Source organism: Diospyros lotus, chromosome 10 (assembly GCF_014633365.1).
Source record: "Diospyros lotus cultivar Yz01 chromosome 10, ASM1463336v1, whole genome shotgun sequence".
Lineage (NCBI taxonomy): Eukaryota > Viridiplantae > Streptophyta > Magnoliopsida > Ericales > Ebenaceae > Diospyros > Diospyros lotus.
The window spans coordinates 20507913-20520570 of NC_068347.1; positions in this window are offsets into that span (position 1 = coordinate 20507913).

Consider the following 12658-nt stretch of genomic DNA (forward strand, 5'->3'; position numbering starts at 1 on the left):
GCTAAGTTGAAACTACTGAAATGTAATCTTAAAAATTGATTTTCAGGACTGTAATATATATAATAGTTGAGCAGCGTTTGGCAGAAAGCAACTGAAAAGTGAGAACTGCAGAAAAGATTCTTGCTGTGTCTGAACTGTGAAATGCGTTAAGGTAGAACAGTCCAAACAAGTACGCTCGATCCTAAAATTACTCTCTTGAATTATTGAATATTGACCAAAAGAAAAGTGGTCGTCTTCAATGACTAATGTACTCTACTCTTTCACCAAACTGTTATTGGATAGTTCTATTTTAATGAACTTGTCGGAGGCATTCAATTTTTGGTTAGGAGTGGGGTTGCCTTACCTGATGGGGCATGTCCGGCCTGGATTTTCTTTTTCTTTCTGTTTTTATATTTGGTTTTGAATATATTTTTTTAACTCCTTTATTATTGACTCGGGTTTGTGTTTGATTGTTAGGTTTAATGATTTATGTTGATGCTAAAATCTATAATAAGTTGAGATATATGGTAGGAACCAAGTATCTCGGGGTGCGCTAGTAGTCAAAATATTTTTTGTCAACAAAAATAAAAGTTACCTCTTGTTGTCTTGGAAATAGACTCTTCTATCTTTAAATCAAAGATTTGATAAGATTGGAATAGTTCTATCTTTAAATCAAAGATTTGATAAGGTTGGAATAGTTCAATCTTTAGTTGGAAAGAAGAGAAAAACAAGTCCAAGTTTATGATTATGTGTGCCCCAGTCTATTTATTTGTTTATTCTTTTATAGGTCAATAAAGTAATTGTTTAGATAGTTAGAATCATCTGACAATAAGAGTCTGGACAGTTATGCCCCATTCATGAATGCCCTTAAATGACTAGCTATGGTTAAGTAGTGTGTACCCTAAAACATTCATCTCTCCTGGATTTCACCTAAGTTATAAACCATCAAGCCAATATGAATTTGTTTGATGTGTCCTTGTCTTTTAAGTATGTGGTAGCTCTTTATTACTCCATAATTTCTACTCTGGGAACTTGCTCGTCGTTAGCAGGATGAGGATGACAATTTGATCGCTAGGGGTAGAGGTTTTTCTCGCTCCTCTTGAGGAGCTGGTCCATCCTTGGGCTCACGCCCTTCTCGAATGGCTATCTCTTCCTCGAGTTCCCATTCTTCCCAGGAACTTGATCCTTCACCAAGTTCTCATCTGGTTTAGGGAGCTAGCTCATTTTCTAGGTCTCGCCCCTTTTGCCCTCAAAGACACCGGGGGGGGGGGGGGGGATCTTCATCGAGGTGTTGTGACTCTTTTTGCAAGCGTCAGAGGCGTAGGGATGTCGAGCCAGCCTATGAAACACATGACACCCCTTTTCTTGCTGTTGAAGTCCCTGTGCAAGATTTTCCTCCTTCCACTCCCAGCTCCAGGAGGGCTTTGGGTTCTTCATCTCGCTTTTCTCAGGATATGGAGCGAATTAAGGAAGAGTGTCGTCACCCTGTGGTCCCCCATCGCACTGACAAACGATGATTACGAGGAGAGTGTTCTATGGCACACCCTCCTATTTTTCCTCCTATGGACGATCCCACGCGTGATCCAATTGTTCTTGCCAATGGCATGAAGGTCTTTCCCTAGGATTTTCAAGTGAGCTTAGGGGTTTGGGAATCAGATTCAGTTATGGATCCAGGGGTAGGCGCTCGTCTTATCTATTCTACGATTCTTCCTTGGGATGAACATCAACATTTTAGCTTGAATTTTCCCTGAACAATGGATGAGCTAGAGTGATAACTTGTGAATGTAAGTTAATCTTTGTTTCATATTTTCTTGGTTGTCCTTTCCATATTTCTGATTTGTGTTCTTTCTCATTTAGGCAGTTCAGGGGATCGTGGCTTTGAATGCTCAAGGTCGAGCTTATAGCGAATGGATGGAAGGTGAGCTATCCTGGTGGAGGGATAGAAAGGAAAATTGGGACGGTGAGCACCAAGAGCTAAAAGGACGACTGAGATGCTATGAACACGATATGGAGGGGCTACAGGCGCAATTAGCTGAAACTTAGGTCGGCACCTCTAGCCTTCATGAGGAAGTCTAGGACTTACCAAGGAGAAAGCTGCATTGGAACGTGAGAACAAGAAGTTACGAGCTACCCATGAAAATCACCTCCAAGAGCATTCTCTAAGAATCTTAGAGTGAAAGGGAAGTCGAGAGGAATTGGCAGCGATTAGAAAATAGAATCTAGAGCTTAAAGATCAACAAGCCTCGGCTTGTGTCGAAGCCGTTAAGGCCTATCGCCTTTCTAAGGATTGCCAATATAGGAAAGGTCAATATGCTATTGGATTTACTAGGTACGAATTTTATTTGGCTCGTTCGAGAGCTTAGCGTCTAGGGGAGATGTTTCTAGAATTGGTTTTTACCCAAGAAGCAGAGAACTTTGAGGCCCCAGACTAGTGTCAATACAACCTTATTCCATTGAGTCCTAATTCTTATCTGGAATCTCAGCTCAAGGATAACTTGGAGAATTTGATAGGTCCCTAGGAGCCATATGATTTTCAGCCTGATGGTGATAGCATGATTGAGGCCTTGTAGGATCTGGGAGTTTCTGGAGATGACGTTCATGCTCCTCATGCTACTACTGAAGAAGAAGAAGATCCCGAACACTGACGCTTAGGATTAGACTACTCGTATCTTTATTTTTTGTTGTTGTACTTGGGTTTGTAACTTTCTTTGTTTCGAATAAAAGCTAAAATTTTGTCACTGTGGTTCACGTTATAATATTTTTTCTTTCATATGAAATTTCGTGGCAAGAATCATGATAAAGGATTAGCAGGAAATAACTTGAAATGGGTTGTTAGATTTTTATTCATTGTCAAGCTAGGCGTGGGGCACCGAAACTATCTTTTTTTATTATCATGCTTCTGACGGGGTAATAGGATGGTCTTCTCATTGCTATCGGACTATTAGCGGGATAATGAATTCGTTCTTCTTCTCATTTGTGGGCCATAGGTAGCATGACAGATCTTTCATATTCACCTTGTTGTCAAGCCATAAGCAGGATAACAGACCTTAACTTTTTGCCTCATTGCCGGGCCAAAGGCAGGACAACGGGCCTTGATTTTCTATCTCATTACCGAGCCAAAGGACCTTAACTTTTCACCTCATTGTCAGGCCAAAGGTGGGACAACGGATCTTTCATATTCATCTCGTTGTCAGCTCGCAAGGGGGGCAAGGGGCCTTGATTTTCTACCTTGTTGTCGAGCCAAAGGTGGGACAACGAATCTTTCATATTCACCTCATTGTCGGGCCAAAGGCAGGATAATGGATCTTGGTTTTCTACTTTTTGTTGGGCCAAAGGTGGGACAACAGATCTTTCATGTTCACCTCGTTGTCGAGCCAAAGGTGGGACAATGAGTTTTGCATATAATAGATGAATAACTGAAAACAAATAATATTAATTCTTATTGAAAACCATAAATTTGATTTATGACTTAGGATATAAATCAATTTGTTTTTCATTATCAAAACTAAACACAAGAGAAAAATATCATATTTCTTGTATTTTCTTCAAAAATTGGTGACAACATTTTTAGAGAAGAAAATTCTGCACATCAAAAGAGTTTTTATTCTTTTCTTCCATTTCTTTTAAATTCTATATTTATGTTTATTTGTTTTTTTATGGATTTTATCATTTGTAATATGAACTAAAGTCTATAACTAGGGTGTTTTGATGTAACTTAAATATGATAATTTGATTTTCATGGATTGATTTTCTTTATTTATGCACGTGTTTATTATTGTGCTTAATGCTATCAAATACTTGACCAATATTTGATTCATATGTTAATATAAATTTAGACCGAAAGAAAAAATCTATAACTTGATCTAGATAATAAACACCTCAAGAATATAATTGGAACGAAAGTAAAAAATTTGACTTGTATTGTTAATTATATTTTCCTAAATAATTAATTTTGAATTGTAAACCATTTAAATTAAATTAGATTATTTAGGTGAAATTGAAATACCTTAGTGCTCTCTGAAACTTAAACTTCTTTATATTTATTTTCTATGTTATTATTTCATTTTTTTCTTAAATTAATTAATTCATCACTTAATTATTTTTTTAAATAACATTTGGGTTAAAATAAATTTGGTAATCATCATCTAATCCTTGTGGGAATGATACTCTTACTACTTTATTACTTGTGCGATCTGTACACTTGCAAAAAATCGATATCAACTAACTTTTGTCTGCAATCTATTATACTCTTCAGCTACTCAATTGAATTCAGCAACTATTCGATTATACTCAACAATACTTGATTATACAGAGAATTTGCACAAATTACTCGACTATCACTCACTAATAGTCGATTGTCCATTAACTTATACTCGATTGCTCTCCAAAAATACTCGAATGCTCTCCAAAAATACCCGATTAAGAAGGGATTAAACCTTATAATCTCCGATCAAGCAATCATACCTGACTAAAGAAGAGAGGTACTCAATTAATACAAGATTATACTTGATTATCCTTATCTCCTAGTCGATTAACAAGGTATAACACTTGGCTAACACTTTGATCACTCAATTACTTTTGATAGAGTTGAAACCTTGCAATACATACTTGATTTATCCAATGCCTTACTCGACTATCATTCAAACAACATATATTGTTTTGAATATCATCAAAACAACATCTAAGATATCATAAACATTGAGTTTAAAATATATAACTCAATTTTTTCATCAACATCTAAACCTTAAGCTCAAACAAACACAAGTGTCATTTGTGAGAGTTGGTTAGAACTAACTTTCCAAATATATCCACTTGGTTAAATAGAAAGCCTTAGAAGATAAGAGAGATATTTCAATAACGACCTAATAGTAGGGTCAAGAACATTTTGATCTTATTTGGTGCGTATTGAATATTCAATGTCAAAATGAAGGAAAGAGGCTTTGAAAAGTCAAAGGAAATGAAATTGGAAAAAAATTCAAATACAAGAGATGTGGAAAAGTCAAAATTTGTGGGCTTGGAATTGGAGAAGGCATGGGCCGTCGATTGCATTGTGTATATATATATATATATATATGTGGGCATTTTCCATTTAATTTAATGGAAGAAAAAGGGAGTGGCAATTTGGTAAATATTTACAAGTGCAAGGGTAAATTGGGAAAGAGAGAGAACTATATAAAGATAGCCTTGTGCAATTCTTCTTCATCTTCTTTCTTTTTCTCCCGTTCTTCTCTTCTTGCTCCATCCAATCTTCTACTTCATCTTCTTCTTATTGATGCCAAAAAAGAGATTGATTGCTGAATTTAGAGGATTATTTGTCGATTTTGGTCTTTAGCTTGCTTTCTTTTTTGGATTCATCCATCAACTAAGGCAAGTTCCTATACTATCTTTTTTTCATGGAAAGCTTCCTTTTTGGGTCCTTGTTGGTGTAAGCTTTGATTCTCTTGTTTCTTTGTGAATCTTGAATCATCCATTTGGTGTAAAAATTTCATAAACCCTTCACTTGGAATGGAGTGTTGTATAAACCTGGTTGTTTGCAGCTCGTGTTGTTTTCTTGAATTTTTGGTGAACCATGTCTATCATTTGAAAAGAGGGGACTTGATTCAGCCCATATTTTTAAAATGGATGGCGTGTTTGTTGCTAGGGTGCAGTTGTTGATATTTTACTCTTGTGTTGGTTTTGATGATGGAAAATAAATGATTTGTTTCTTAAATCAAATATATTATTTTCAGGTTTTCAAACAAAAATCAATTTCAAGTATCATTGTGAAAATATAAGTCAAATGAATTACATGTATGGAGATTTGCAAAAACAAGTATTAAGATTTAAAAGAATCTCCTAAATGATTTTTATAAATTAATTTTGAACCATTGGATAAATGAAGCAAAACATTTTCAAAAACAAAAGACCATGTATGCTATTTATGGATTGATGTTGTTGTCTTTGCCATGATTTTAATTATGAAATTCAATGGTATTTTATGATTCAATAATTTTATTAATTTTTATTTACTTGGTGCTCTAAATTTCTTTTATATGATTTATTAAACACCAAAATAAAAAAAAATTATTTCATTATACAATTTAATGTTAAAATCTTGTTATGAAATTCTTGATGACAATAGAAATATTATGTTTCTATTTGATCAAAATTGTTGAATGAAAATTAAATCCAATGCCAAAATATCTTGTGATAATTTCTTAATAGCATTTGGAATATTATGTTTTTATTTTATTAAAAAATTTATTATTAAATAAAAATTAATTTCATCATGTAATAAATTTGTATTTGAAATATTATGATTTTTATTTGATTAAAAATGCTCTAAAAAGTTATTTTTTTAAAGAGTTTAAAAATTAAAACCAACGTGCTGCCCTCAAGATTTGAACCCAAGCTACTAGCAAGCCTAAGCCTTAAGTGCAAGTAAGAAACCACTCCAGTTGAATTTTTTTTTTTTATGTGCACAAACTAATATATATATATATATATATATCACAATCTGTCGACTAAATGCTTTGAATCTATCGACTAATTCATTGATCTGTCAATTATCTCACTTGCATCTGTCGACTAACTCGTTTTTTCTGTTGATAGTTTCTTTCGTAGAAAGCTTCCAACGGCTAGTTTTTCAATTTCCAACGACTCTAAATAGCTAGTTTTTGGTTAAAACTTGTAGGATGCCTATAAATACAAGTAAATGATGATGTAGAAGAGGCTAATGGATGGGAATTAAGTGAAGTGAGCTTACAATTATTTTCATACTTCACAATTGTGTTTGTGCTTTCATAATTTTCTTTCAAAGGCTTTGATCTTCATTTGTATTTATCTGTTTCAAGCCTTATATAATTTTGAGAGAGCTTATAACTAAGAGATTCATCTCTTAGATTTTCTCCTATTGTACATTTCTTGTATTTCCTATTTTTGGTAGCTAGAAGGTCTACTTGTTTAAGTAGGAGATTTGTATTTTTCCTTGCTTGTTGCTAAAGAGCCTATCTGGAGTGATAATAGGATTTTTAGTAGATTAGTTGAAAAATCCTTAGTGAGGAGCTAAGGTAGTGGATTATAAATCCTTATGTTCATCTCTTACTTATGCCTTTTGTTTTATTTATTGTTTCAAGCATTTCATTAATCCTCATTTGCATTGAATTTTTATTTTTCATCAAAAGGATTTCAAGTTTCAAACTAAATTTTAAATTACCCAATTCAGCTCTCGTCTTGGGTGTGTGCCATAGCATTACAAAGATATCAATTACATACAAGAGTTTAGTGTTGCTTATATGTGTTTTTGGCCTTTCGTAAGTTATTTTTCGAGTTGTAGAGGTTGTTTGTCAATTAAGTTGGTCAAATCAGTCGACAGATGGTGCAATGGCGTTCTGTCTAATACAAGGCATCCATCAACAAATTGGGGTTTATAAAAGGCAATCTATTGACATACGAGGGTTCTTCAATTGACAGATTGAAGCATGGCTTCTAGCAGTCGGCAATTTTCTTCCATCTATCCATAGTTTGGTTTCCATGGTTGCTTGATTCTTCATTTTATGCCTCCACTAAGCTCCCAAATCATCATATGATCTTCTAGCAAGCCCCTTCATCAATTTTAACCTTGTTTATCATCTTTGGAGAGTGGGGAAAATGGTTGTTCAATTATATGTGCATTTATGCAAATATTCTATGAAAGGGGGCATTGGGCACTATGGATGTATAAAGGCATGAAAGAGGGTGATCCCTACACAAAGTACTCCCTAAGGAGGTAATGGGAGATAAATCCATAAGAATGCATGGTGTTGCATGTTGTACATGGGCATGTGTGTGTGCACCCATTATCTTAAATAACGATGTGTCTGCGGATCTTATATGGCGGTGTGTTTGCATATCTTATGTGACGATGTGTCCGCGTGAAACTAAATGATATCCTACCAAGCTGGTGGGGCTATTGCCTGACTGTTGGAGCTTCAGCTCATAATGCCACCTTATATGAACTAGGTTGTGGGTGAATATGGGTCCATAATTGCATATGATATGTGTTCATTTATGAGCAGGCATGCAACTGGCATAGAGGTGTGGTCATTGATATTTTTATTCATGGTAGGGGAATTCTTGATTTGATCTTGTTTATGTTATTACCCACTGTTGTTCCTCCTTGGTGAGATGGTCTTACATATTCGTGGTTGTTATATCATGCCTCATTTTGTTGTGATCCATATCTATTTTATAGACATGTTGAGCCTTGTGGCTCATATTATTTCCTTGTGTCATTTCAGGTAAAGATAAAGGGAAAGCAAAGGAAGGTGACAGGTGCCGCAATTGAGTCTTGTGTTAGATATTTGTACAGATGTCTTCCCAATTTGAAAATCCTTGGGGGTTGTTTTGAGGGTAAGGAGATGAGTTTTATTTTGTAATTTTTCATAGCCCTTTAGATGCTTTGCAATGTATGGGTAGTTAAGCCCAAAGAGAATATTATAATGACATGGATATATATATATATGTTCAGCGTTGTTGATTATAGTATTCTCCATGTGGTTGGCTTTTGTTGGATTTTGTTTTTGTACCTCATCTTTGACGACTCTCTCACAGATCTCCTATGCTAGCAAATGCTCTGGGAGGCGGGTCATTCTAATTTAGCATTAGAGCAAAGGTTTGGAAGGAGATGAAATTTGGGGACTCTGTACACATAAGAACGTCAGTTAGAGTTAGGGTTATATTTAGTAGTCCGAAGTGGGGATTATGTATGGATTATTTTCTAAAGTGGTTTGGTTGTGCAGGACAGTGAGTGCACGTAGGGGAAGGCCGTCGACTCAAAGTCAAGGTCATGGTCAACTTGTGCCTTTAGCTACATCTGAATCTCTAAGGGAGCCTAGATGGGATTGGCGCCAAGAAATGAATGAGGTGTGAGGAACGCTAGAAAGTATGATGAGAGCAATAAAAGAGCTCGCTACTAATCAGAGGGGGCAGAACTCGGTGCAACAGGAGGTAGGGAATGCTTTAAATTTGGGAAGAAATGGAGACATACAAACTGCAAATCCCATGCCTCTGGGGGTGATTATGAGGTGGTAAACAGTATAGGGAGTCAACTACTGAAGAATTTTATGGCACTTCGACCCCAGAATTTAGTGGAGGGATTGAAGCCTCAATTGCGAAAAATTGGATGAAGTCTGTCGAGAAACATCTTCGAGCCATGGGTTGTACTAATGCCTAGAAGGTGTAGTTAGCTACCTTTCTACTGATAGGGAAGGTTGAGAGATGGTGGGAAATGGCTAGAGAGAGATTTATGGGTAGAGAGCTGACATGGGCTGAATTCCAAGGGGTATTTAATGACAATTATTTACCTGGATGGGTGCGAGAGCAGAAAATATCTGAGTTCATTGAATTGACGCAAGGTAATAAGATCGTAGCTTAATATGAAGCTGATTTCATTTCCTTGGTTGGATTTACTCCAAAATTGGTGTCTTCTGAGGCTAACAAAGTAGCAAATTTTAGCAGGGTTTACGTGTTGAGATTAAGTATGCCTTGGCAGGTGCTTGGATTATGGTTTATTCCACTATTGTTTAGAGAGCGTAGAATATTGAAAGGGATATAATTGAAATGGGAATAGAACTGCCATTGTTAAAAGAGGCAAGATCTTCTTAGGGGCGAAGTGGTGATAAAAAGAGAAGATGGGATGTAGGGATGATGAGGAATCCCCCAAAAATTCCAGCATGTAAGATTTGTGGTAAAAGACACCGAGACCCCTGCCGCTTTGCAAGGGGGAGTATGCTTCTTCTGTTGATAAGCCGGGCATATTCGGAGAGATTGCCCACAGAGTGCAGAGATGACTTCAACTAGGGATCTGATTTGCTACCAGTGTGGTTGGAAGGGTCACAGAGTTAACACATGTACCTTTCCTCCTCGGCTTGGTGGACCGAGACTGGGTGGTCAGGGTCAGAGGATGGGACAAAGGGTTGTGTGAAACTTAGGAAGGAAACCCTAACTTTTAATATGTATATACCACTTAATTAAATTCATAGACTATACATCTATATATATATACAAATACAGTGGGCCATGGGATTTAACATAGGATTAACCCTAGACTATAACCATATAACTCAACACTCCCCCTCAAGTTGGAGCATATATATCATATGCACGAAGCTTACTACAAATATACTTAATTTGAGGACCCTTGAGAGACTTAGTGAAGACATCTGCTAACTGGTCATTAGAATTGACAAAATCTGTGGTAATACAGCTAGATAAAATCTTCTCTCGGATGAAGTGACAATCTATCTCGATATGTTTGGTCCTCTCATGAAGGACTGGATTGGAAACAATATGTAATGCAGCTTGATTGTTGCAAATTAATCTCATCTATGATATCTCCCCAAACTTGAGCTCCTGAAGAAATTGTTTTAACCAGATAAATTCATATGTTGCCAAAGCCATAGCACGATATTCTGTTTCTACACTCAACCTAGCAACAACCTCATGTTTCTTACTTTTCCAAGATACTAGATTTCCTCCAACTAGAACACAGTATCCTGAAGTAAACCGTCTATCAAAAGAAGAACCTGCCCAATCAGCATCAGAATATCTGACTACTTGAGATGACCTCTGTCCTCATACAATAGTCCTCTACCTGGAGCTCTCTTAATATACCTGAGAATCTGGACTATCGCATACTAGTGGCTATCACAAGGAGACTGTAAAATCTGGCTGACAACACTGACTGAGAAAGAAATATCTGGGCGAATGATAGTGAGATAATTAAGTTTTCCCACTAGTTTGTGGTATCTTCCAGGATCAGCAAAAGGCTCCCCCTATCCTGGTAAGAGCTTTACATTAGGGTCCATAGGAGAATCTATAGGTTTACAATCAAGCATCCCAATTTCTTCCAGAATGTCTAACACATACTTTCGTTGAGAGATAACAATACCAGAAATGAACTGAGTTATTTCTATGCCAAGAAAGTATTTAAGTAACCCTAAGTCCTTAGTTTGAAAATGATGGAAAAGATGTTTCTTCAATTGAATAATACGATTCTGATCATCATCTATAATAACAATATCATCCACATAGACAACCAAGTATATACACCTCCCTTGTGATCTGTGTTTATAAAAATCGAATGATCAGACTCACTACAAGTCATACCAAAGTCTTGAATGATAGCATTGAAACGACCAAACCAGGCTCGAGGAGACTGCTTCAACCCATATAGTGAGCGATAGAGTTTACAAACCTGCTTAAACTCCCCCTGAGCAACAAACCCAGGAGGTTGCTCCATATAAATCTCCTCCTGAAGCTCAGCATGTAAGAAGGCATTCTTAATGTCTAGTTGATACAACGGCCAGTGGCGCATAGCTTCTATAGAGAGAAACAAACGCACAAAGGACATCTTAGCAACAGGGGAAAAAGTGTCACCATAGTTAAGACCATAAACCTGAGTATACCTTTGGCAACCAAACGGGCCTTAAGGCGATCAACCTACCCATCAGGACCCACCTTGACAGTATAGATCCACCGACAACCAACAAGAGATTTCCCTGGGGGTAAAGGATCCAAATCCCAAGTACCATTGGAATGCAAAGCAGTCATCTCATCTACCATTGCTTATCGCCACCCCAGATCAAAAAGTGCCTCACTAACAGTCTTAGGTACTGAAACAGAGGATAAGGAAGACACAAAAGCACAAAAAGGAGATGAGAGACGGTGATAGCTAAGAAAATTAGAAATGGGGTGAGGATTGCGAGAAGAATGGGTACCTTTTCGAAGGGTAATAGGAAGCAAATCCTCAGAAGGCAGTACCGTAGCAGGTGGAGAGACTGAAGTAGGATGTGAGGCAGCAGGAGTCACTGAAGTAGTAGGAGATATGGGAGAAGGCGTAGGAACAACATCTCCACTAGGAGGAGACCGAGGCTAATGAAGCCAATGATAAACCTGCAATGGGGTAGAAGAAGGAATAAGGAGAATATGAGCAAGAGGACTCGCGGGAAGAGGGATTACCTCAGAAATGGGTTGACACTTGAAATGAGGCGAAGAGTAGAAAGGAGACGACTCAAAGAAGGTAACATTCGCAGAAAGAAAATAGCGATGAGAGTCAGGAGAATAACACCGATAACCCTTCTGAAGGTGAGAGTAACCAAGAAAAATGCATTTGATGGATCGAGCAGACAATTTATCTTCACTGGGAGACAGGTTATGGACAAAGCTGGTGCAACCAAAGACACGGGGAGGAAGAATATATAATGGTTGATTAGGAAACAAGAGAGAGTGAGGAATCTGATGCTTAAGAACAGAGGAGGGCATCCTGTCAATGAGATAGCAAGCAACAAGGACAGCTTTAACCCAAAAGCAAAAGGGGACATGATGATGTAGAAGAAGAGTGCGAGCAGTTTCAATCAAATGTCTGTGTTTTACTCAGCAACCCCATTCTGTTGTGGTGTATATGCACAAGACGACTGGTGCAAGATCCCCTGAGAAGACATAAAGGTAGTAAAGGGAATAGAAAAATACTTAGGGGCATTGTCACTATGCAATAATTGGACAGAGGTATGAAATTGCGTTTTGATTTCAGCACAAAAGGATTCAAAAATTGAGAATAGCTCATAACGATTTTTCATTAAATTTAACCATGTGCAACAAGAATAATCGTCGATAAATGGTACAAAATATTGAAAACCCAAAATAGACACAACACGACTAG